This window comes from Schistocerca cancellata, chromosome 6, assembly GCF_023864275.1.
Source record: "Schistocerca cancellata isolate TAMUIC-IGC-003103 chromosome 6, iqSchCanc2.1, whole genome shotgun sequence".
NCBI lineage: Eukaryota > Metazoa > Arthropoda > Insecta > Orthoptera > Acrididae > Schistocerca > Schistocerca cancellata.
The window spans coordinates 712563861-712591141 of record NC_064631.1 but is presented as its reverse complement, the minus strand read 5'-3'; the positions used below and the strand labels follow the sequence as shown (position 1 = coordinate 712591141).

Genomic DNA, 27281 nt, shown 5'->3' with positions numbered 1-27281 from the left:
TCGCTCCCCTGGCAACTCTGTTTCCGGCTGCTCCCCCCTGCCTACGCAACGGTCAGCAGTGGGGCAGAGCCGCGTTGTTCCCACGGCCGGCTGCGCAGAGCGGTCACCACCCGCCGTATCGAACAGGTGGCGGAAGCCCACAGATAAGGGCCGCCCGCCACCCACGCACCTGCCGCGCTGCGCGCCACACCGAAGCCGCTGTCCCTCCCACTGGCGGACCACTCCAGTGGACGATATGTGGCTGCGTGCCGAGCCTCGCCACGCCACTTTCTTCGCCTATGCCCACTTACCATTCACCCCCTGGTCTTCAAAATGGTTCAAATGGATCTGAGCACTACGGGACTTAACATCTGACGTCATCAGTCCCCTAGAACTTAGAACTACTTAAACCTAACTGACCTAAGGACATCACACACATCCATGCCCGAGGCAGGATTCGAACCTGTGACCGCAGCGGTCGCGCGGTTCCAAACTGTAGCGCCTAGAACCGCTCGGCCACTCCGACCGGTTCAAAAATGGTTCAAATGGCTCTGGGCACTATGGGACTCAACTGCTGTGGTCATAAGTCCCCTAGAACTTAGAACTACTTAAACCTAACTAACCTAAGGACATCACACACATCCATGCCCGAGGCAGGATTCGAACCTGCGACCGTAGCGGTCGTGCGGTTCCAGACTGTAGCGCCTTTAACCGTTCGGCCACTCCGGCCGGCTGGTCTTCCTTTTCTACGTCACCCACCTGCTCTCTCTTTCCTTCCGGTTCTCTTATTCCTCCTCTTCATCCCCATGAACGCTAAAAGTAATCAGTTAAACTTGAGTTACGATAAATCAGTCTACCCTAACGACCGTAAATTGAACTAAACACCTACAGTTCCGTACTGTCGCCTGATAAACAAAGTAAGAGTCTACGGAATATCAGACCAGCTGTGTGGCTGGATTGAAGAGTTTTTAGCAAACAGAACACAGCATGTTGTTCTCAATGGAGAGACGTCTACAGACGTTAAAGTAACCTCTGGCGTGCCACAGGGGAGTGTTATGGGACCATTGCTTTTCACAATATATATAAATGACCTAGTAGATAGTGTCGGAAGGTCCATGCGGCTTTTCGCGGAAGATGCTGTAGTATACAGAGAAGTTGCAGCATTAAAAAATTGCAGCAAAATGCAGGAAGATCTGCAGCGGATAGGCACTTGGTGCTGGGAGTGGCAACTGACCCTTAAAATAGACAAATGTAATGTATTGCGATTACATAGAAAGAAGGATCCTATATTGTATGATTACATGATAGCGGAACAAACACTGTTAGCAGTTACTTCTGTAAGATATCTGGGACTATGGGTACGGAACGATTTGAAGTGGAATGAGCATATAAAATTAATTGTTGGTAATGCGGGTGCCAGGATGAGATTCATTGGGAGAGTCCTTAGAAAATGTAGTCCATCAACAAAGGAGGTGGCTTACAAAACACTCGTTCGACATATACTTGAGTATTGTTCATCAGTGTGGGATCGGTACCAGGTCGGGTTGACAGAGGAGATAGAGAAGATCCAAAGAAGAGCGGCGCGTTTCGTCACAGGGTTATTTGGTAAGCGTGATAGCGTTACGTAGATGTTTAGCAAACTCAAGTGGCAGACTCTGAAGAGAGACGCTCTGCATCGCGGTGTAGCTTGCTGTCCAGGATTCGACAGGGTGCGTTTCTGGATGAGGTATCGAATATATTGCTTTGCCCTACTTAGACCTCCCGAGGAGGTCACGAATGTAAAATTAGAGATATTAGAGCGCGCACGGAGGCTTTCCGGCAGTCGTTCTTCCCGCGAACCATACGGACCTGGAACAGGAAAGGGAGGTAATTACAGTGGCACGTAAAGTACCCTCCGCCACACACCGTTGGGTGGCTTGCGGAGTATAAATGTAGATGTAGATGTAAGCATTGCAGTTACGAACGATTGGAAAGAACACGTAGAAAATGTTGCGGGGAAGGCAAAGCAAAGACGGCGTTTTATTGGCAGAATAAATTGAAAATGTAACAGATCTACTAAAGAGACTGCCTACTTTACGATTGTCCGTCCTCTTTTGGAATACTGCTCCGCGGTGTGGGATCCTTACCAGATAGGATTAACGGAGTACATCGACAAAATTCGAAGAAGATCAGCACGTTTTGTACTATCGCGAGGTATGGCGGAAGGGGGGGGGGGGAGGAGTGTCACGGACATAATACAGATTTTGGGACGGATACCATTAAAACAAAGGCGTTTTACACGAAATTTCAATCACAAAAAATCTCCTCTGAATGAGAAAATATCTCATTGACGCCGGTCTACATAGGCAGAAACGATCATCATAATAAAATAAGGGAAATCAGACCTCGCACGGAAAGAAATAGGCGTTCGTTTTTCCCCTGCGCTGTTCGAGAGTGGAATAATAGAGAATTATTGTGGAGGGGTTCGATGAACCCTCTGCTAGGCACTTAAGTGTGATTTCCGGAGTATGCATGTAGATGTAATGTGATTCTTCAATTTGTCCAGGCGTAATATATGAGCCGCGCGGGATTAGCCGAGCGGTCTTAGGCGCTGCAGTCATGGACTGTGCGGCTGGTCCCGGCGGAGGTTCGAGTCCTCCCTCGGGCATGGGTGTGTGTGTTTGTCAGCCTTGTATTTAATGGCGAACCTGCTTTGAGAGCTGGAAACTATTATCGCTTAGAAGACTACTGCTTTGATTGTAATATAATTTACGCTGAAAAGGAGACACATGCATTCTTCCATTGTAGGCCATTACGTTCCGTCCTATACCGTCGCACGTGTGACTCCAATCTCTAAGTTGCCTGATTTAAAATTTGCTTCCGAATGTTGTACTCTTTAAGTTCAAATTTGTCCATAGCTGCGTCTTATTACACAAATGTCATTTGTTGACAATCCTAACTGGAGAATTTCTTTTGCGTTTCTGAGGTGCAAGTTATCATTAACCAGTTTGTGTTCTGGGATACAACTTTTCTCAGCTCCGGCTTGTAAACAAATTTTTGCTAGCGCGGCTTGCAAAAGTATTCTTGCGATACGCTTCCACAGACAGCAAATTTTTATAACTATCGCCCAGTTCAGTTGCATATAATCAGAATGATCTTCAGAAGAGAGTTAGGCGACTAACGGTTCTCTGGTCGCTAATGTCTATTTTGAACGGTGGAATACTGTTTGAAGGCAATTTATCCATGATATTGTCTCGGAATGTCGTGTCACGTGAAGTAAAACTTTACTAGCTTATTAACACAGTTTTGCCGAGCGGTCTGAGGCGCTGTAGTCATGGACTGTGCGGCTGGTCCCGGAGGAGGTTCGAGTCCTCCCTCGGGCACGGGTGTGTGTGTTTGTCCTTAGGATAATTTAGGTTAAGTAGTGTGTAAGCTTAGGGACTGATGACCTTAGCAGTTAAGTCCCATAAGATTCCTCACACTTTTGAACATTTTTGCTTCCTATGAGCCGGTGCGGTCCGCGGGAGGGGGTTGTCCTATATACAGGGTGTTACAAAAATGTACGGCCAAACTTTCAGGAAACATTCTTCACTCACAAAGAAAGAAAATATGTTATGTGGACATGTGTCCGGAAACGCTTACTTTCCATGTTAGAGCTCATTTTATTACTTCTCTTCAAATTACATTAATCATGGAATGGAAACACACAGCAACAGAACGTACCAGCGTGACTTCAAACACTTTGTTACAGGAAATGTTCAAAATATTCTCCGTTAACGAGGATACGGGCATCCACCCTCCGTCGCATGGAATTCCTGATGCGCTGATGCAGCCCTGGAGAATGGCGTATTGTATCACAGTCGTCCACAATACGAGCACGAAGAATCTGTACATTTGGTACCGGGATTGCGTAGACAAGAGCTTTCAAATGCCCCCATAAATGAAAGTCAAGAGGGTTGAGGTCAGAAGAGCGTGGAGGCCACGGAATTGGTCCGCCTCTACCAATCCATCGGTCACCGAATCTGTTGTTGAGAAGCGTACGAACACTTCGACTGAAATGCGCAGGAGCTCCATCGTGCATGAACCACATTTTGTGTCGTACTTGTAAAGGCACATGTTCTAGCAGCACAGGTAGAGTATCCCATATGAAACCATGGCGGTGAATCGAGGAAGTACAGTACATACTGACGGAACTAAAATAAGCTCTAACATGGAAATTAAGCGTTTCCGGACACATGTCCACATAACATCTTTTCTTTATTTGTGTGTGAGGAATGTTTCCTGAAAGTTTGGCCGTTCCTTTTTGTAACACCCTGTATAAATGCGCCGGCCCACCGCCGGTCAGTACATCAGCGCGCCTGATGAGGGCAACGTGGTCGATTGCCGAAATATTGTGTCCTATGAACACTTATACCAGGCTGCTCACCCGAGATTTATTTCGTCACATGTAGATGTAGATTAATTTGTAGGTAGTTCTTAGAAGAAACAAGTGCAGAACGGCCCGCATTGGCGGAACGGTCGTGTGCCAAAGACGAACGAGGTGACAGGTAATATACTGGGTGCTTCATAAGAAGACAACAAAACGTACACCTCTTTCGCAGTGTCCTTGGAAATGGTAATTTAAAAAAGGTCTGTGTAGTTAAGTAGGCAATGAAGCACCAATAAAGACAAACAAAAGAAAGAAATGAAGTGCTCCACTGCTGACGCCCGCAGCAGCCGGCCTTCGACGCTGTGTGGCGCTTACGGACAGGCATCTGCGCGAGGATGGGCTCGCTTTTAACACACGCTTCCACTAGAGATGGGCAAAACTGTTCTTTTCAGAGATCGGATCAGAACTGTTCACTCCCTGAAATGAACTAGCTCTTTTTCATGACTCACCATTCATTCACAATAGAAAATAAATGGAAGGCACATTGCCCTTTAAACTTGGTTTATTCCAGTACTATACGTGTATTTTGATCTTATTTGATCCTATTTTGAAGTAACACAGATAATGAGTAAGAATTTTGTATTGTTTATTGAAATTTGCACGGTATGACAAAGTTTTTGATTATTGATTTATTTTGCACTATCGTGGTTTTTTGGGTGATCGGAAAATGTTGTAACTTGAGATTTACATTAACAATATATTTGGCTACAATGTATTAAAATTTCATTAACCTTGTACAAATACATCACAAGCCATATATTTTTAAAGTGAATGTTTCCTTCCGAAGACGCCTAAAATCGCAAAATACGAACCAGAATAAGAAAAAAATACAAATAAATTTGACTGTAAGACTAAAGTGCTGCATATAGCTTTACACAGAATAAAACAAGGAAAATATTGGTGTATCACATTTTGCGATATGTTTATCGGTTCGCTCGTAATTGAAGCGTAAATTCGAGTGTCCATAATAAAAATTCTATAGTAAGAGGAGTCGTCAGGGACCTAATCTAATCAGTTTAAACAAATAAAAATAAAATAAAAACAAATGATGTCTACATAACATAATAATGTAGTATACATAGCGGTATTACTACGAAGAACAATATCCAGTAGAGACTAACTCCGATGCAGAAGCACTGAGTCGAGCAGGTCGAGCCGCGAGCTGTATTACTGCGTCAGCTAAGACGGCAGAGACCAGAGTGACACCTGAGTTGCTTTGCTCAACGCTCTGGCTAGAGTCGAGAACGGTGGGGCGAGCGTTGAGCGGGCGAGTTCCGAGGGAGGGAAGAGCGGTGAACTCACCCGCTCCGAGACAAATCGTCCGTTCCCTTGCGAGCAGGCTGTTGCAAGTAGTTGCTATGTTATCCGCTAGGTGGTTCTCTGTCCTGTTGCTCGCATCAACTGCCCAGATGGCAGGACGTGCGACTGAAACGATCGCCGACAGAGTGCGATGCGAAGTTAAGCTGCGCCAGACACTGCACGTGGCAGAGGAGCCACAGAGACGGCACGGCATATGTGAAACACAAAATCGAATGGGGCACTGCACAATGCAGGCAGCCAAGGTAGAAGCAGGGCAGAGGCCGGCGCTGGCTGTGTTGTGTGGCGTGCAGTGTGCTCTGACCTGCAGAGGCGCTGCTGATATGCTCCGTCTCTCTCTCTCTCTCTCTCTCTCTCTCTCTCTCTCTCTCTCTCTGCCGTGGGAAACGTCTGAAGCTACCGTTCTTTTTTTCTGAATCACTGATTGTTCACTCCTTTGAAAGATTCAACTCTATGAATCAGTTCAGGAACGGATCCCCCATCTCTAGTTTCCACCTAGCTGTCGGTGCACTCATCGAACTTGTCGGGCACGCCTTCCGTTTCATACGCCCCGCGTGGTGGGGCCGCTCTTGCGGAGGTCGCAGGATGTGCTACAACGGCCGCCTCCCCCCCGGGGATGCTGGCGTCGCGACGGTTTACGTCTTCGCCGAACCGGGGCGTGTCCCGCCAGCGGCCGCTTTCGCACGCCGGTCACGGCCCGCCGCCGTGGGCGCCGCGCCAGACGCCGTCTGCAGAAGCGCCGGGCAGAACCTCTCAGCGGCACGGCCTTCACAAGATCGCCGGCTGGTGCGGACTCTGGCAGCCAGACACGTGCACGACCACGCGGACCCGCACATCTGACCAGCACAGAATTCGCTCGTGACCAGACTGTAATCCTCGGCGATTTGTACACTACTGCCCATTAAAATTGCTACACCAAGAAGAAATGCAGATCATAAACGGGTATCCATTGGACAAATATTTCATACTAGAACTTACATGTGATTACATTTACACGCAATTTGGGTGCATAGATCCTGAGAAACCAGTACCCAGAACAACCACATCTGGCCGTGATAACGGCCTTGATACGTCTGGGCATTGAGCCAAACAGAGCTTGGATGGCGTGTGCACGATACCACAGTTCATCCATAGTGACTGGCGTATTGTGAAGAGCCAGTTGCTTGGCCTCCACTGACCAAACGTTTTCAGTTAGTGAGTGATCTGGAGAACGTGCTGGCTCGGGCTGCAGTCGAACATTTTCTGTATCGAGAAAGGCCTGTACAGGACCTGCAACATGGGGTCGTGCATTATCCTGCTGATACGTAGGGTTTCGCAGAAATCGAATGAAGGGTAAAGCCACGGGTCGTAACACGTCTGAAATGTAACGTCCACTGTTCAAAGTGGCGTCAATGCGAACAAGAGGTGACCGAGACGTGTAACCAATGGCACCCCATACCATCACGCCGGGTGATTCGCCAGTATGGCGATGACGAATACACGCTTCCAGTGTGTGTTCACCGCGATGTCGCCAAACACGGATGCGACCATGATGATGCTGTAAACAGAACCCGGATTCATCCGTAAAAGTGACTTTTTGTCATTCGTGCACCCAGGTGCAGGCGCTCCTGTCTGTGATGCAGCGCCAAGGGTAACCGCAGCCATGGTCTCCGAGCTGATGGTCCATGCTGCTGCAAACGTCGTCGAACTCTTCGCGGAGATGGTTGTTGTGTTGCAAACGTCCCCATATGTTGACTCAGCGATCTAGACCTGGCTGCACAATCCGTTACAGCCATGCGTATAAGATGGCTGTCATCTCGACTGCTAGTGATACGAGGCCGTTGGGATCCAGCATGGCGTTCCGCATTACCCTCCTGAACCCAGCGATTCCATATTCTGCTAACAGTCATTGGATCTCGATCAACGCGAGCAGCAATGTCGCTACACGATAATCCGCAATCGCGATAGGCTACAATCCGACCTTTATCAAAGTCGGAAACGTGATGGTACGCATTTCTCCTCCTTACACGAGCCATCACAACAACGTATCATCAGGCAAAGCCGGTCAACTGCTGTTTGTGTATGAGAAATAGGTTGGAAATATTTCGTGGTGCCTACTTGTGCACATCTGATATTTCCATGGCTTCTGCAGTGAAGAGGTATTATGCGTTCAGAAGTGAATATCTCGCGAACTATGTTATCGTTGATAACTAATTACGTGAAGTAGGAATCTATTGTTTCCCTGTTATTCAAGTTACATTTTATTTAATTGCTGGACCATCGATACCAGTAAGTGTTTTTCAGTATTAAACGGCAATCCAAAAGGTACTCCTGCCATCGTACTCATCATTTAAAGTCGGTAAGATAGTACCTACAGAATTTATTTAATTGAAATGTAACGTCCACTGTTCAAAGTGGCGTCAATGCGAACAAGAGATGACCGAGACGTGTAACCAATGGCATCCCATACCATCACGCCGGGTGATACGCCAGTATGGCGATGACGAATACACGCTTTACATAAATTACTCTCTTGCATTAAAAATTTGCAATTGCTGACTGAAAGGAACCTTCGACCAGTAGATTCATGTGTATATTTATATTGTATACTGTAGACTGAGCAGTATTTGGCCTGTAATGCGGCAACGACGTATCGCAGCCACTAGACAACGAACCCAGCCAAAACTTGTAATATTTCAACTCTGTGTCGGAGGGTACGTAGTTGAGGGTCATCACACCACACCATCATTTTTTTTATTAGAAAGCCCGCAATATGACGTGATTAAATGCTAGTATTCAACTCGTCATTTACTGTTGCAAGAGATCTTATTGAAGTGACCCCATCAGGAATTCCAGAACCGTCTATCAGACGAATAATAAATATAGGTGGTCGTTGCCACTGCCAGTTAGGCCCTGCTGGTGCCGACCAATTAAACTGCAGTTAAGGGACGTCCCGGTGACACAGACGAGGCCAGGGACCTCTGTGTTCTGAGAGGGGCGTCGTTATTTCTGTCGCTGCTGCCTCCGGCACGGCGCGCTTAAATCACGGCCGGCGCTGGTTTATTGGCGCCGTGAATCACGCGCTAACACCAGGCAATCAGCGCCGCGCGCTCTGCGACTGCCACCGCCCCCGCCTTCGCTCTTGGCTGTCCAAACGGCTGCAACCAGCAGCCGGTGAGTCGGGCGGTACGAAATACCAGTAAAGTAAGATTCAAATGGTTCAAATGGCTCTGAGCACTATGGGACTCAACTGCTGTGGTCATCAGTCCCCTAGAACTTCGAACTACTTAAACCTAACTAACCTAAGGACATCACACAACACCCAGCCATCACGAGACAGAGAAAATCCCTGACCCCGCCGGGAATCGAACCCGGGAACCCGGGCGTGGGAAGCGAGAACGCTCCCGCACGACCACGAGATGCGGGCAGTAAAGTAAGACACACAGGCAACGTTTCTGGGATAACTCCAACGTTAGAGATAGCCGGAATTGATGTGGTCGTCTGAAAATGAAAATGACACCAATGTAACATCACATTGCCGGTATTTATTTAAAAATTTATTCTTTTTTACTTCTGTTTTACGACTGCACAACAGCTATGGTATGCCGGCCGAAGTGGCCGTGCGGTTCTAGGCGCTACAAAAATGGCTCTGAGCACTATGGGACTCAACTTCTGAGGTCATTAGTCCCCTAGAACTTAGAACTAATAGTGCTCAGAGCCATTTGAACCATTTGAGCATGCTTACCTAGCGTCAGCATTTAAGTTCAAGCATACATTTCTTGTGGTGGTATTTATATTTTTATCCCACCCCCGTAAGTGGCGTGGCTGTACGACCTTGTGCGGGCAAACAGACAGTATGTGTTATTTCGTGCGCTAGACGCCTGATGCAGGTGAGATCCTGCATGCTGTTATGGCTCTGCTGAAGCCATCAATTCCGTATTCGCGCCGCTATCACGAGCGGCAATATAGCGGAGCGATAAACTGCAGTTTCTTTACGCCACTATCGAGTCACTGTCGAATTTCTACACATGCTGGTAGAGGTTTCTCCTCAAGGACGCGATCTTCCTACAAACAAACGTAATTAGAATGCGATTTCTTAGTGAGACACAAGCTGTATAATTTATCCCTACACAAATAGCGTTATTCCTACGAAATTGGAACGGTTTTGCTGAAATTTAACCATCTGCGATCCAAGCATCTACACTACTGGCCATTAAAATTGCTACACCAAGAACAAATGCAGATCATAAACGGGTATTCATTGCACAAATATATTACTCTACAACTGACATGTGATTACATTTTCACTCAATTTGGGTGCATAGGTCCTGAGAAATCAGTACCCAGAACAACCACCTCTGGCCGTAATAACGGCCTTGATACGCTTGGGCATTGAGTCAGACAGAGCTTAGATGGCGGGTACAGGTACAGCTGCCCATGCTGCTTCAACACGATACCACAGTTCATCAAGAGTAGTGACTGGCGTATTGTGACGAGCCAGTTGCTCGGCCACCATTGACCAGACGTTTACAATTGGTGAGAGATCTGGAGAACGTGCTGGCTCGGGCAGCAGTCGAACATTTTCTGTATCCAGAAAGGCCCGTACAGGACCTGCAACATGGGGTTGTTCATATCCTGCTGATATGTAGGGTTTCGCAAGGATCGAATGAAGGGTAGAGCCACGGGACGTAAGACATGTAAAATGTAACGTCCACTGTTCAAAGTGGCGTCAATAGGAACAACAGGTGACCCAGACGTGTAAGCAATGGCACCCCATACCATCATGCCGGGTGATACGCCAGTGTGGCGAGGACGAATAGACGCTTCCAGTGTGCGTTCACCGTGATGTCGCCAAACACGGATGCGACCATCATGATGCTGTAAACAGAACCTGGATTCATACCAAAAAATGACGTTTTGCCATTCGTGCACCCAGGTTCGTCGTCGAGTACACCATCGCAGGCGCTCCTGTGTGTGATGCAGAGTCAAGGGTAACCGCAGCCATGGTCTCCGAGCTGATAGTCCATGTTGCTGCAAACGCCGTGGAAGTGTTCGTGGAGATGGTTGCTGTCTTGCAAACGTCCCCATCCGTTGACTCAGGGATCGAGACGTGGCTGCACGATCCGTTACAGCCGTGCGGATAAGATGCTTGTCATCTCGCATCGCGACTGCTAGTGATACGAGGCCATTGGGATCCAGCACGGCGTTCCGTATTACCCCCCTAAACCCAGCGATTCCATATTCTGCTAACGGTCGTTGGATCTCGACCAACGCGAGCAGCGATGTCGCGATACGATAAACCGCAATCGCGATAGGCTACAATCCGACCTTTATCAAAGTGGGAAACGTGATGGTACGCATTTCTCCTCCTTACACGAGGCATCACAACAACGTTTCACCAGGCAACGCCGGTCAACTGATGTTTGTGTATGAGAAATCGGTTGGAAGCTTTCCTCCTGTCAGCACGTTGTAGGTGTCACCACCGGCTCCAACCTTGTGTGAATGCTCTGAAAAGCTAATAATTTGCATATCACAGCATCTTCTTCCCGTCGGTTAAAATTCGCGCCTGTAGCACGTCATCTTGGTGGTGTAGCAATTCTTATGGCCAGTAGTGTAGTACAGTGTAAGTCTATTTATTCCAAGCCGTCTTCATGGCGTTAGAATTTGAATGGCCAGCAGTGTCTAACTTTCCAAGCAGGATATATGTTTGATGGTTTTAGATAACTTTTCCTTTTATTTCGGAACCTGAGCGCCTCTACTTCGGAAGCACCTTCTGACGGCTGGTCTCGTATTGCAGAAAGCGCTGCGTCTGCCGAGGCGTCGGAACATACCGAGAATAGTGAAATGGGGAGAGGGAGGGGGGGGGGGGGGGGAGCGCCCGTAGCGCGCTGAGGCGACGTGTGTGGCGCGTCCTGAGACGGCGGCCGTTGTTTGGGGCCGCTGAGTGGCGGCGAACGGCGGCGCATTCTGGAGCCGGATAAGCTGTCCAGGGCGTGGGCGGCGCCGCCTGGACAGGGCAGCTGCGTCCAGGGTCTGCGGCCACATCTGCCGACGCGCGGCCCGCAACAACAAACCTCTCCAGGACACAGAAACATCTGCGCCACTGTGGATATGGTTTCTCGTGGTTGACGTGCTTTGTGCCTCTGTTTTTCTTTCTCTGGCCGGCCGGAGTGGCCGAGCGGCTCTAGGCGCTACAAATGGTTCAAATGGCTCTGAGCACTATGGGACTTAACAGCTATGGTCATCAGTCTCCTAGAACTTAGAACTACTTAAACCTAACTAACCTAAGGACATCACACAACACCCAGGCATCACGAGGCAGAGAAAATCCCTGACCCCGCCGGGAATCGAACCCGGGAACCCGGGCGCGGGAAGCGAGAACGCTACCGCGCGACCACGAGCTGCTGCCTCTAGACGCTACAGTCTGGAACCACGCGACCGCTACGGTCGCAAGTTCGAATCCTGCCTCGGGCATGGATATTTGTGATGTCCTTAGGTTAGTTAGGTTTAAGTAGTTCTAAGTTCTAGGAGACTGATGACCTCAGATGTTATGTCCCATAGTGCTCAGAGCCATTTGAACCACTTTTTCTTTCTCTTTTACTTATCATACATCGGTATGGTGAAAAGTAATGCACACATGCTTGCACAACGCAACCTAAATGACCTCGGGGAACGTACCAGTTGGTATGTGCATAGTAACTTCCCCCTCTATAAGAATGCTCAGTTTGAATGGCTTGCGTTCATCAAGTGTATTTTGAGTAGCGGAACTACGGAGAGTGTTCTAGTGCTATGTCAATGCGAGTTAAATAACATGCTTTCATCGAATTTTCAGCTTCTGAAAAAGTTACTCCTAGTGAGGTTCATCGTCATTTAAGGGCTGTTTATGGTGACGATGCTGTTGATACGTTTACTGTAAATCGGTAGGTAATAGAATTTCGTCGTTGGGAGCCTGGGAAAGCCATAATCGCCGATAAAACAAACAGCGGACGTCTGATCACTGCCACAGACGTTAAAATCGGTGAATCACTGAAAACCATATAGCAAATTATATTGGAATATCCAGGGAACGTGTCGGCCTCATTATAGAACAACTAGTATACAGTCAAATCTGTACAGGACTGGTACCATGCCATTTCACAGACGACAACAAACAGATTCGACTGGAATGCTGAGACCAGCTTTTGCAGACGACTTACGTTTGGGTGAAAAGGTTCAGAATATAACCACCCACAAAAACATTCTTTTGACTCTGTTTTGTGACGTTCAGCGAGTTTGTGAGATCGAAAATCTGGTACCTGTGCGCAACGGTAAATCCTTTTCAGTAGACGGAGACTGAATCACTTCAGACGTCGAGTTTTCAACTGAATAGGCTCTGCGAATCTCTTTTCTCCCTCGATATTGCACCTAGCGATTTTTATTTTTTTCCCCCGGCACTTACGAGAGACCTCAACAATAACTACTACACCTTGGACGATGAGGTGCAGACGGCTGTCGAGTCCTGCATTCGAGAAAAGTCGGAAAAAAATTTTCAGTTACGGAAAGTGTTGTAAGTGGGAACTAGTGTGTTAGCCTTAACGGTGACTGTAATATGTAATTTTAATGCACTTTTTGCCCGGCCCGGGATCGAATCCGCCCGGCGGATTAACGACAACGGCCGGTGTACCAGGCAGCCTGGATGTGGTTTTTAGGCGGTTTTCCACATCCTATTAGGTGAATACCGTACTGGTCCCCACGTCCCGCCTCGGTTACACGCCTCGCAGACGTTTGAAAGACATTCACACTATTTCACGATTTACACTTGATGCAGACAGCTGGGGTACACTGATTCCGTCCCCGGAGGGAGGGGGGGGGGGGGGGGTATATGATGGAGTGGCGGCAGGAAGGGCATCCGGTCACCCCTTAAACTTAACCACGCCAAATCCGTACTTAACCCTGCCGACCCTGCGCACAATGCGGGATAAAGGCGGCAGCAAAAGAAAGAAAGAATGTACTTTTAGCCCGATCTTCCTAATTTTATATGTTCGTGTTCTACATTCATGTTTGCGCATTATTTTTCAGCCTATCCTCGTAGATTTGAACACTATATATTGTTGTTAGCAATTCTTTTCTTATCTTTAGCCCATGGTCACAGTCTTTCGGAAACAGAGGGGGTGATTTCAGGTATGTATTACCCATGTGTAGACAACAAAACGTTACAACATGTTGTCGAGACGAAGGGTGCACAGAGTATTGTGTTCGGCGTTCGACGTGTACTCAAACCAGGAACTGGCAGCAATGCACATCATGTACAGTAAGGCGGACGGCAAATACTGAAATTTTTATATGGTAGCTGCCGATTCTTTGCTCGTCATCATAATTAACTCGTAAACAAAGACAGTAACTGCGTTTTAAAAAATCAAAACTGAAAAGACGTGTAGTTGCACAAGAATGTAAGTAATTACAGTTGTACAATCGCGCTATGATGGAGGAAATAATTTTTCCTGTGTGTGGTAGGGCGGCCGGTGTGGCCGTGCGGTTCTAGGCGCTTCAGTCTGGAATCGCGTGACCGCTACGGTCGGAGGTTCGAATGCTGCCTCGGGCATGGATGTGTGTGATGTCGTTAGGTTAGTTAGGTTTCAGTAGTTCTGAGTTCTAGGGGACTGATGACCTCAGAAGTCAAGTCCCATAGTGCTCAGAGCCATTTGAACCATTTTTTGTGTGTGGTAGCTACAAATGACTGCGGTATGGCCTGGTGTGGTAGCTACACGACGAGTGATGCCCCACTGTGTGCGAGTAAAATACGTGAGAACGGCGAGAGCGAACGTGCCGATGATTGCCTGTTCCAGATGACAAGTGCGACGGGGAAAGTAGTCTGGGTGTGCAGCGACAGGGGCAGGCGTTTTGTGGGTGCTCTGGAAGACCCGCGCTGCGGTTGACCGCAATCGAGACTCCAGCGGAAATATCGCAGGGCGGAAGCGTCGCCTGGTACGGCTTCGCACCCCGGCACGGGTCTTGTGGTCGCGGCGTATAGCTTGTAGTCACAGGCGGTAGGCGCTGCCTGCTTCCCGTAGTCGGGCTGCGGTTGCAAGCAGCGGGGACGTCTGCGCGAACAGACAGGTGTGTCCGTGGTGACACAAGGTAGCGGTTCCAGTGCAGGAATATCTCTGCCTCTCACTGCATTTCCGAGGAAAGCTACTGTCATAACAAAAAGTGGTGATGCTATTACTCATATTCTGGACAAGATACCTCGGGACAGATTATATGCCGACCTCATATCGCCTTGCAACCTTTAAGTACCTTTTGCAGTTAGTCTATACAAGTAATACTATCACAATTTGTATCTGCACTCTGTAACTACGTTAATTACTTAGAAGCGAAGTACACTATTGGCCATTAAAATTGCTACACCACGAAGATGACGTGCTACAGACGCGAAATTTAACCGACAGGAAGAGGATGCTGTGATATGCAAATGATTAGCTTTTCAGAGCATTCACACAAGGTTGGCACCGGTGGCGACACCTACAACGTGCTGACATGAGGAAGGTTTCCAACCGATTTCTCATACACAAATAGCAGTTGACCGGCGTTGCCTGGTGAAACGTTGTGATGCCTCGTGTAAGGAGGAGAAACGCGACCGATTTGCTTACTTTTTGATTCCCCAGTCTGAGCTTGTACTCCGTCTATAACGACCTTGTCATCAACGGGACGTTAATCCCTAATATACCTTTTCCTTTTACGACCACATGCTGTTCCAAGCAAATGTTGTATGTGAACTTCAAGTATATGTGTGCGTGACGAATAACCGGTTGTCTTTCAGCGTGGGTCATCTTAGTTTCACGGTTAGCTTCTCTTTCAGGATGGCTCAAATGGCTCTAAGCACTATGGGACTTAAGATCTGAGGTCATTAGTCCCCTAGAACTTAGAACTACTTAAACCTAACTAACCTAAGAACATCACACACATCCATGCCCGAGGCAGGATTCGAACCTGCGACCGTAGCAGCAGCGCGGTTCTGAACTGAAGCGCCTAGAACCGCTCGGCCACAGCGGCCGGCTTTCAGGATGGGTCTTCTTAGTTTCACAGCTAGCCTACCTTAAGAAGTAAGCGTAGGGTAGCTGGATCATATGAATTCATAAATATGTTTACTAAGATGGTATCTGTTCTTTCGGACATGTCCGAAAGAGCAGATACCATCGGTGACCAAACAGCTCGTTAGAATGAAATTACATTGAAATGAACACCCTTAGCTGCTTACAGGCGTTGACATACGTCAACGGGGACAGATGAAAATGTGTGCCCCGAACGGGACTCGAACCCGGGATCTCCTGCTTACATGGCAGACGCTCTATCCATCTGATCCACCGAGGACACAGAGGATGGCGCGACTGCAGGGATTTACCTCCGGCACGCCTCCCGCGAAACCCACGTTCTCAACGTATTGCCCCGCACTACTTGCCGATTCCCGTAAGAGTTCGGGCACTGTTTGTGCATTCGCACAGAAGAAGAAGGTGGTGCAGTGCCCGGTGAGCCTTAACTATATATATATTTACTAAGATGGTATCTGTTCTTTCGGACATGTCCAAAAGAACAGATACCATCCCCGGGTTCGATTCCCGGTGGGGTCAGGGATTTTCTCTGCCTCGTGATGACTGGGTGTTGTGTGATGTCCTTAGGTTAGTTAGGTTTAAGTAGTTCGAAGTTCTAGGGGACCGATGACCATAGATGTTAAGTCCCATAGTGCTCAGAGCCATTTGAACCATTTGAACAGATACCATCGGTGACCAAGCAGCTCGTTAGAATGAAAGAACAGATACCATCTTAGTAAACATATATATAGTTAAGGCTCACCCGCCACTTGACCATCTTCTTCTTCTGTGCGAATGCACAAACAGTGCCCGAACTCTTACGGGAATCGCCAACGCGCCGCGAGTAATGAGTATAATGGGCGGGGGCACTACGAATGTAGTGCGGGGCAATACGTTGAGAATGTGGGTTTCGCGGGAGGCGTGCCAGAGATAAATCCCTGCAGTCGCCCCATCCTCTGTGTCCTCGGTGGCTCAGATGGATAGAGCGTCTGCCATGTAAGCAGGAGATCCCGGGTTCGAGTCCCGGTCGGGGCACACATTTTCACCTGTCCTCGTTGACGTATGTCAGCGCCTGTAAGCAGCTAAGGGTGTTCATTTCAATGTAATTGAACTCATAAATGTTTTCTTTGTGCAATTTGCTTCCACTATAAAAAAAGGCTTAGACATGATCCGACAGTGTGAGGAGCGGACTCAGCCACAGTGGTTTGCTGAGTATGAATGCAAGTGTATGCGTACCGCTTATTTCCCTATAGCAGGCAGTGCTGTGCACGGATTTGAGACAGAGCGGTAATCAACGCTCGGCAGTAGGGCGGCAGCACAAAGCGACTGCCTGAGGAGGCGGTGGGTGGGTGGGGGGTGAAGGCGGCAGTGGGCAGTGTAGCAGCACCGCACGCCTGCCGCATGTCGCGCGCGCACCGGACGGGGCCGGCGCGGCGGCGGAAGCCACTACCGGCGTAGCCCGGCTGCCCGGCTGCCTGGCAGAGCAACCACCCGGCGGAAACCCGGCATTCCTGGCGCTTGTCGCGCGTGTTTCCAGTGCCGGAGCGATCGGCTTCCTGCACTCCTTTATTACCTGCTCCGCTTACCGCGGCCGACTGAGAGCCGAGCTGAGGCGGCTCAGACCTCGAAACACTGGCTGCGAATCCCTACTTCGGCATTTTAATTTGGGTTTGTTCAAAAATATCCGCTACCAGTCACAATAAAAGGTTGTTTATTCGTCACACGACCGGTTTCGGGCTTGTGCCCATCTTCAGGTGTTTCTACATTCATTTACATGTTTGTACTGTTGGAGATCACTGTATAAATACAAAAAAATTATTTGCTGGTGACTACACAAATACAAGTGGGACAATTGTAAGTGGTAAGGCAGCACTTGACGAAAATGTACCTGTACTTACAAAAAGATGAAGCACCATTATTACAGTTATGCTGTAATGATAGTTTTGCCACTTGGTTACACACTTATGGTCAATTTCACGTCCATAAATCAGGTATAGCTCCATATTACACTATTATTACACTACCGGAACCTACGAGTTTCTGTGTGAGCAACATCTTTACATCTGCTACATCTAAGTTCCTTGACCACAGCCCACATGTTTTTATGTAAACATAGTGTATTTACATCATAATAGTGTGATATGGAGCTATACCTGATTTATGGACGTGAAATTGACCATAAGTGTGTAACTATTTGGCTCTGAGCACTATGGGACTCAACATCTTAGGTCATAAGTCCCCTAGAACTTAGAACTACTTAAACCTAACTAACCTAAGGACATCACACACACCCATGCCCGAGGCAGGATTCGAACCTGCGACCGTAGCAGTCCCGCGGGGTGTAACTAAGTGGCAAAACTATCATCACTGCATAACTGTACTAATGGTGCTTCATCTTTTTGTATGTACAGATATATTTTCGTCAAATGCTGCCTTACCACTTACAATTGTCCCATTTGTATTTGTGTAGTCACCAGCAAATAATTTTTTTGTATTTATGCAGTGTTCTCCAACAGTACAAACATGTAAATGAATGTATAAACACCTGAAGATGGGCGCAAGCCCTAAACCGGTCGTGTGACGAATAAACAACCTTTTATTGTGACTGGTAGCGAATATTTTTCTACAATCCCATAAAGGAACAGTCACGGAGTTCGACAGCATCCACTATGGATAAGATTCATATAATTTGGGTTTTCCTTGAGGAAAAACTAGGGTGCTTCCTTACTACGTTGTAAGCATCTCAGAAGAATTCTTCTTAGACGGAGAGGCTTCTTTCCGTTTCCCTTATTTGGTCAAAAGCATTGGTGCGAGGTTGGTGCCTGCTAAGAGTTTAGCATACAATACAGACCTCTAGATGGCTGCAGTTAGGCAAAGAATTGTTACACCCGAGGATGCCTCGCAGACACTAAAAATTCGTGCATGTTCTATACTGGCAGCTCCCAGAAGCCGAACCGTTTGTGTTAGTGACCAATACACATCACAGCTAGGGGAAATGCTGAGCGAGTTATGGCAGACGCGGAAGCTACGGTACCGTGGGGGGAACGACTGAGCACTGGTTGGTTGTTTTCTACATCTACATCAACAGCTACGTGATTACTGTGCTATTCACAATAAAGTGCCTGGCAGAGGGTTCAGTGAACTACCTTCAAGCTGTCTCTCTACCGTTCCACTCTCGAACGGCACGAGGGAAACCGAAAATTTAAATTTTTCGGTGTGAGCCCTGATTTCTCTTATTTTATCGTGATGATCATTACTCCCTATGTAGGTGGGTGCCAACAGAATGCTTTCGCAATCGGAGGAGAAAACTGGTGATTGAAATTTCATGACAAGATCCCGTCGTGACGAAAAACGCCTTTGTTTTAATGATTGCCACTCCAATTGACCTATCATGTCTGTGACACTATCTCCCCTATTTCGCGATAATACAAAACGAGCTGCCCTTCTTTGTACTTTTTCGATGTCATCTGTCAGTCCCACCTGATGCGGATCCCACACCGCACTACAGTCTATACCTCACTCCATTCTTTAGTTTTTCTCTGCCTCCTAGTAGTTTCCAACATGCGTCTCTTCCTTGTATATTGCAGAATTCCCTCTTTCTGAATGCTTTACAATTTACATAACTGAAAGTCCATGTCGCATTTGCTATAAATCAGAACTTACCACATATACTGTAAACTTTGCATTTCAGATACGATGGAAACTGTTTTATGAACAGTATTTCATGCCATTTTTACTCCTCCTGTCTGTCCAATAGATATCTTCAACTGCAATAAAAGTAAAAACTCATCAACAGATGACATGATTCCATTACAAATTTTTACAGTCTTCTTTTGAATGTGTTGATTACCCATCATTTTACTTTTACTGTAATCGTCACATTTACTGCCATATCAATAAGATTAAGCAACATTAACTATTCACTTATAAGATAGCAAAGTGTGTAGTAGATTTCTTTTCCACTGAACGGAGAACTGTAGTAGAGTGTGCGGTCCAAAGAGGGGTAAGTGGAAAAGGGGGGGGGGGGAAGAGGGAGAGACAGGCAGAGAAAGAGACAAAGAAAGAAAGAGAGAGAGAATATTTTCAACGTCTGGTTAGACGCTTGCAAGCTACACAGAAGATTATCGGCAGCTGTGTACAGACGTACACGAATGAACAGTGTGCACTCATGACGAGGAGTATGTTGCATGCGTTCGTACAGCCCCCTTCCCCCCAGCACAGAATCTAATTAAATTAGCACTGGTGTTGCCCTGACAAGATGTATGAAGTGTGTGTGTTCAGATGTGTTTGCTGTTGCCTTTCCGTTTGCACAATTAAATTGCCGGATGTCGACTACACACACACACACACACACACACACACACACACACACACACTGGCAGACGGGGGAGGGGCAGAGGAGACGGCGAATGAGGAATAGGGCTGGCTCAGCTCAGTCACGACAAAGGTAAACAGTTGGCTAAGTGAGCTAATGAATTACGAGGCAGCTGTGACCCTTAGCAAACTCCAGGTTCCTGACTCACCAACTCACAAATAAGACGCTAAACGCTGTCTCCTGAATCCATTTGTCCTCCCTCTCTGATTGACGCAAGATTTTTATGTTAAGTGGGCTGATGTGGCTATTTCTGCAACGGCTAATTCGAAAAACCAAATAATAATTGCTAAGAAGTTTCCGATGAAGCCACTTCAAATCCTTAACTGTAGTCGACTACAATCTTCTATTTATCAGAAATGGTAAGTAGCAGTTTTCTTTTCTAGAGAATTCGTTGTCAGTGGTTGCTGACTATATAGCTTACCTTATATATTTCTTACTTCTCTTGAGAAATAAAGGACAAAACTATTCCTATTGGGATTCCTTAATGTGAGTATGATCTCGCCATTATCAACTACCTCTCTAAGAGAAATTATATTACAGATTTTTCAAGTGAATGTTTTCAGCAAGGGAGGTCCTGTCGCATTTGTTACTTTCAAAGAAACCCTGTTCTGTATAGATCTAAAATCGGATAGTGATGTTGGTTCGTTAGGAGCTCTAGAACAGCTTAACTGGACGAGTAATAACGACTCAAGCACCCGTTCGAAACGCAGCGTTGGATCCATGATCACGAATATCAGACAAGGCATACAATAATGTAATTAAAAGAAAAGGGTATGACGTGTGTTAAAATAGAAGTTTCTGCTGCCTTTTTTGCCTTGTTAAAGGCAGAACATTTTCTTAGACTCATCAAGTTAGCTTAGGTTCATAATGACTAGTGGAGACAGGAAAACAAAGGTAAAGAAATTAATGTAGGAACAAACTGGTGAGGAAAACGATATCATGACAGCAATGAAAATCAAATCTGGATGGGCGGAATACATAGACCAAGATACTAAGGAAGTTCTTTACTTGATTCCAAGAAGTAAGAAATGTTCGAGGAGGCGATTTAGCGGAAGGTAAGTAGATTACATTAGTAATCACGCATTATATGTCACATTCACGACGATGATGATCATAATGACGTTGAAGCAAATATAATGCTTGCTCCCTGGTAGGGTTTATCGCCGGCCGCGGTGGCCGAGCGGTTCTAGGCGCTTCAAAAAATGGTTCGAATGGCTCTGAGCACTATGCGACTTAACTTCTGAGATCATCAGTCCTCTAGAACTTAGAACTACTTAAACCTAACTAACGTAAGGACATCACACACACCCATGCCCGAGGCAGGATTCGAACCTGCGACCGTAGCGGTCGCGCGGTTCCAGACTGTAGCGCCTAGAACCACCCGGCCACTCCGGCCGGCGCTGAGATTCCAGAAATAGCACTAGTCCTTAGTGCTGTTCCACAATGTTCGGCACAGAGGTTGCTTCTTTTGGCGCAGTTTCACAATGCTCTGTCACCACTTCCAAGGCATCGTGGTCCGTTTCTACTCGTTCAGAATCTGTAGCGAAAGGTATTATTATTCGAGCATCGAAGAAAGGAAATTTGTCGACATTGTAAAGTCTCTGAAGTCCTTCACGTTTCGCCGCGGTGGTGATTTTTTTGTGAGAGAGGAACCGATGGTAGTGTACGTTAAACTTCCCTTAACACGTACAGTCTGGCGACAATGCCGCTGGAAACGGAGCGCGGATATAAGCTTTTCTGCGCGTTTCGCGGCGCTCGAAGCAGTCTCTGCTGGGCGCAAAAAGGGACGCTCTGCGGCCGGCGGTTTTTGCCAGCGCCGCTGGCTGCCCGCAGGCCGGAATGCGCAGCTGGAGGTTCTGCCGTGACGTCACGGCTGTCGCGGAGATCCGCCCGCGGAACTGTCCGGCCAGACCGCTGGATGCAGGCAGCTGGAGACGAACCAGCTGTCTCAGCGCCCGCAGTGCCGCGTTCTTAGTCGCCGACCGCAGTCCAAAAACAAGTACTCGCGTTTACTGGTGACAGAATGTTCCTCACACAGAGTCACCAACGCTACTCAAACGCCTAAAACGCTGCACTCTGCGCCGTCCCTCTTGCAGGTTGCCTAACTGAAAGCTTGAAGGGGCAACAAAAATTTTCTTTTCAGTGTTTCATACACCGGGTGGTCAAGAAGTCAGTATAAATTTGAAAACTGAATAAATCGCGGAATAATGTAGATAGAGAGGTACAAATTGACAAACATGCTTGGAATGACATGGGGTTTTATTAGAACCAAAGAAATACAAAAGTTCAAAAAATGTCCGACATATGGCGCTTTATCTGATCAGAATAGCAATAATTAGCATAACAAAGTAAGACAAAGCAAAGATGATGTTCTTTACAGGAAATGCTCAATATGTCCACCATCATTCCTCAACTACAGCTGTAGTCGAGGAATAATGCTGTGAACAGCACTGTAAAGCATGTCCGGAGTTATGGTGAGGCATTGGCGTCGGATGTTGTCTTTCAGCATCCCTAGAGATGTCGGTCGATCACGATACACTTGCGACTTCAGGTAACCCCAAAGCCAATAATCGAAACGGACTGAGGTCTGGGGACCTGGGAGGCCAAGCATGACGAAAGTGGCGGCTGAGCACACGATCATCACCAAACGACGCGCGCAAGAGATCTTTCACGCGTCTAGCAATATGGGGTGGAGCGCCATCCTGCATAAACATCGTACGTTCCAGCAGGTGTTTATCAGCCAGGCTGGGGATGATGCGATTCTGTAACATATCGGCGTACCTCTCACCCGTCAAAGTAGCAGTTACAAAACCATAATCACGCATTTCCTCGGAGAAAAGAGGCCCGATAACGGTAGATGTGCTAAACCCAATCCATACTGTGACTTTCTCGTCGTGCAATGGAGTTTCCACGACAGTTCTAAGATTTTCGGTAGCCCAAATTCTGCAGTTGTGGGCGTTGACAGACCCTCGGAGCGTGAAATGAGCTTCGTCGGTCCACAACACGTTACTCCACCAATCGTCATCTTCCGCCATCTTTTGAAACGCCCACACCACAAATGCCCTCCGCTTCACTAAATCGCCAGGTAACAGTTCATGATGCCGATGGATTTTGTACGGATAGCATCGGAGGGTACGCCTCAGTGCCAACCAAACACTAGTGTATGGAATGCCGATCCGACGTACGACTGCACGAGCGCTGACTTCCCCGTGCACAGACGAACCCGCTACAGTCTCCATTTCTTCCTCAACTGTCTCAGCAGCCTTACGCCTTGTACTCGGTCGGCCACTACGGGATCTATCGTCTAAACAACCCGTGGCTTCGAACTTCGAAATCATTCTCGCCACAGCTGCATTTATCAACGGCCCTTCACTAGTTCGAATCCCATTCCTATGGCGATAGGACCGTAACGCTGAACTAGCACATTCCACATTCTGTTAATACAGCTTTACTAAAAGCACCTTTTCAGGTAACGTCAACATGCTGCGACTGCTGGCGCATCTGATTCTCTTTTTCATTACAGCTCCTTTTGTACACGATTGTCATGCGCAGTCACTGACGTTTTGCTGTCCAGTGCCATCTGTCGGCCATTTTGTGGGCTTTTTTTGTTTTAATAAAACCCCATGTCATTCCAAGCATGTGTGTCAATTTTTACCTCTCTATCTACATTATTCCGTGGTTTATTACGTTTTCAAATTTATACTGACTTTTTAATCACCCGGTACTTACTGACCGAATTTAAAAATTTAGAATGCTGTCTTAATCCACCCATTAAGAGGGTTAATCTTACGTCAAAAGTATAAAAGTCCAATGTTAAAATCAGAAGCTGTGTATATCAAATTACCTTCCATTAGGAAAGTGGAATGAACTCCTTGACTACAATATAACTTTCAAAATGGTAAAAAGCAGCAGTTAGTCATCGTGTGCGTTCTAGCTTCATTAGCAGTTTGACAAGAGCATGAACAAGAGGTGCAGACGTATTAGCGCACGTGTGGTAGCTCCGAAATACTGCACTGATAATGGCTGATTACTGGCTGAAATCTGCATCTGCTCTAATACAGCTAGAACGTAAACTACGACCTATTGCTGCTCTTTACCGTTTTGGAAGCTGTGTATTCTTCCCGAAGCAGCTTAATTCGCGGGTTGCAAATCACCCTGAGTTTGTTCATCTACTAGCTGAGAATGAGACCAGCTAGTAACTTCCAACGAACTTCACACATAGTTTCAAATCTATTCGAAACTTCTTCTCGCAGACACCCCCCACAAAATAATGAAAGGAAAACATTTATCACTTACATTTTCGCTATTCTTCCTCTAAAAATTTCAGCATCAGGCACAACGTTTTAATTTGTTACTTCGTTGCTACCAACTACATGCGCAACCTATTTTTCAGACAATATACACATATTCCACTGAATGTACCTACAAAAAAAAATGGCTCTGAGCACTATGGGACTTAACTTCTGAGGTCATCAGTCCCCTAGAGCTTAGAACTACTTAAACCTAACTAACCTAAGGACATCACACACATCCATACCCGAGACAGGATTCGAACCTGCGACCGTAGCGGTCACGCGGTTCCAGACTTTAGCGCCTAGAACTGCACGGCCACTCCGACCAGCAATGTACCTACAAAATTGTATCATTGAACGACAGATATCACGTTGTAAACATTGAGATACCTGGAAAACCATCTTTCCTGTAACGAGTTCAGAGTCAGGGAGTCGATTTGCTGAGCGCTACATCAGAAATTTTACTCCTTTACAGAGTCATTCCGTGATGATGTTACAAACTCTAAGGTGTGATGGAAAATGATAAATGTACCAATTTGAGGTAAGAAACCAGGGACCCTAGGCCAGAAATGACGGAGTCTGAAGTTATAAGCCAAAATGTTTCCGATAGCTTTAACAATGAAATACATGATCTGGTACTGCTATTGCTAACAATGACGTGTAGGCAACTTTCAGAGATGGTAGTATGGACCTAGGCAAAAAAAGAAGTCTAGTAAACATGGCTCTAAAATGCTGTGAGCTATGAGCACTTGCCCATCTTCGATACTGTGAAACAGATCTCTTCCACTGAACATAGCTCTCAAGGTATGCCTTTATGAGCTCACGTTCACCAAAAGTGTTTGCTTGTTTTGACCCATTGTACCACCTCTGAAAGTTGCCTACCCTACAATGTTAGCAATAAAAGTAGTGGTACATGTATTCCACTCTTAAAGCCACCGGAAAGATTTACGCTTGTAACTTCCCTCTCTGTCTTTTCCAGCAGAGGGACCCTTACCTTAAATTAATACATTTATCGTTCTCGGTCATTCCTGAAAGTTTGAATCACCACCACGGAATTGCCCTATATCATACCATTAACCTGTGTTCAAGAAATACGAGCTGCCAACTCGGCTTCTCTTGCTGCTCAATGGAGAAAACGAAACTTTTTTATTCTAAGAGAACATAAAAATGAGTCATCAACGCACTGGTGGCATCATGTTGAGAACTTTTAACGGACTTGTCCACAGACCAGGCTAGTTTATCTCGTAACAAGCATTACCATGATTCATCTGTGAAAGCTAAGTTAAGCTCTAAGGCAATGCGTACAAAGAAATCTGAGAAAGAGCAACTACTCAGAGGGCAGAAACAGCTCTGTTAAGAAACAAATGAGATCAATGCTGTCCTTCTGCTACTCACAAAGAGAGGACCGCAGCAGGTCGAAGATGCTTTCAAATAGCTCTGTGGCCGGCTGAAAGCTGAACAAACCACAGAGCCCTACATGACTGCTTCTCCGAAAAGAGGCGCCCCCTCCATCCTGAGGGCCAGCTGCCTTCCGTAAACACTGCCCGCTCCACTCTGCTCCCTCCTCTCAGGTCTATAATCGGCGCCGAGAATGTGCGCGCCTCCAATCCAGCCGGGATGACGTATACGGTAATGGGCTTCATTTACGGCTAGGGTCGACAGAAGCGTCCGATCCCACGCGTCGGCTTTGACCCGTGACGTAAGGGTGTTGTCGTGTGTGACGTCATAACGGCGCGGAGTTTGGTTTGAGTGTGGATGTCTCCAGTTCTGTTTTATCTTATTTTATTTACTTTTCTGATCTGTTCGTTCTATCTCGTGAGATTTTTTTTTAAATTTATAAAACGCTTATTACTTATTTTAATTGACTGTTTCCTCCAATTTCTGTTTTAGTTTATTATATTTATCTTTCTGATCTGTTCGTTCTATCCCGTGAGATTTTTTTTAAAAAGACAAAAAACACTAATCAGCTACTGAAGCATCTTTATCTTCTATGGGTTGCAGGGGTTACGACCCCTGGGGAGGTGGGTGGGTATTCATGCATGGCTGTCTTCACTTACACGTTGTAGCTACGCAAGGCGTCTAAATTTGTTTATATTTAGTTTGCCCCCCCCACCCAAAACACCCCATTTCCCGCGCTTGTCCCGTTAGTGTCATTAGGCTTCTTGTGGAAAGTGTGTGTGTTTGTTTTTGTTTCCGCCATATTTGTGACGTCATGGGTCAAAGCAGACGGGCGGGATCGGACGCTTCCGTATTTCCTACGGCTACATTTACAAGCAGCAAGCCCCTATGTAATTCACGCTACAGGCTACTTCCCACGATTGTTAGTCCTTTCTTTCCCCTACTGGTTTCACCTATGTAGTGGGACTCTAAAAGGACGACGAAGGTCTGTATTAAACCGACGACTGTGTACCACCGACGACTGCGCAGAAAAACAATAGTGCAGTTACAGAGGGTAAGCGGCAGTTTACAGCCCAAATGTCCGGAGTTCAATCCCCAGTTGCCTCTAGCACTTTTTTCTGTCTTCTGTTGCTTCTTTCACCTCTGAAAACAATTGTTAACATGTAAAATGGCAATCTGTGCCGTGTTTTGAAGTCTTCACTACACGGTAAGTCCTTCTATAACTGACAGGGAGGTCAGATTAAAAAATGGGACAACATAGTGACACACTACCTCTAAACCTCTAATAGGACGATGCCTGGTAGATCACTGCGGAATTCTAACCAAACTTCACTTTTCTGTGCGCGCACACACATACACATACACACACACACACACACACACACACACACACACACACATATATATATATATATATATATATATATATATATATATATATTACTTTCCCCATAGATCTATTGATT

At 46.7% G+C, this 27281-nt stretch overlaps 1 protein-coding gene and 1 non-coding gene across 3 annotated transcripts in view; one reads left to right on the top strand and one right to left on the bottom strand.

Moving 5' to 3' along the window:
* The window catches only part of LOC126191402 (uncharacterized), a 460945-nt gene that overhangs the window by 156471 nt on the left and 277193 nt on the right, over positions 1-27281 (bottom strand). The window lies entirely within an intron of this gene.
* On the top strand, positions 16712-16785 carry Trnat-ugu (transfer RNA threonine (anticodon UGU)). The gene has a single exon. It is a non-coding gene; the product is annotated as a tRNA-Thr (tRNA).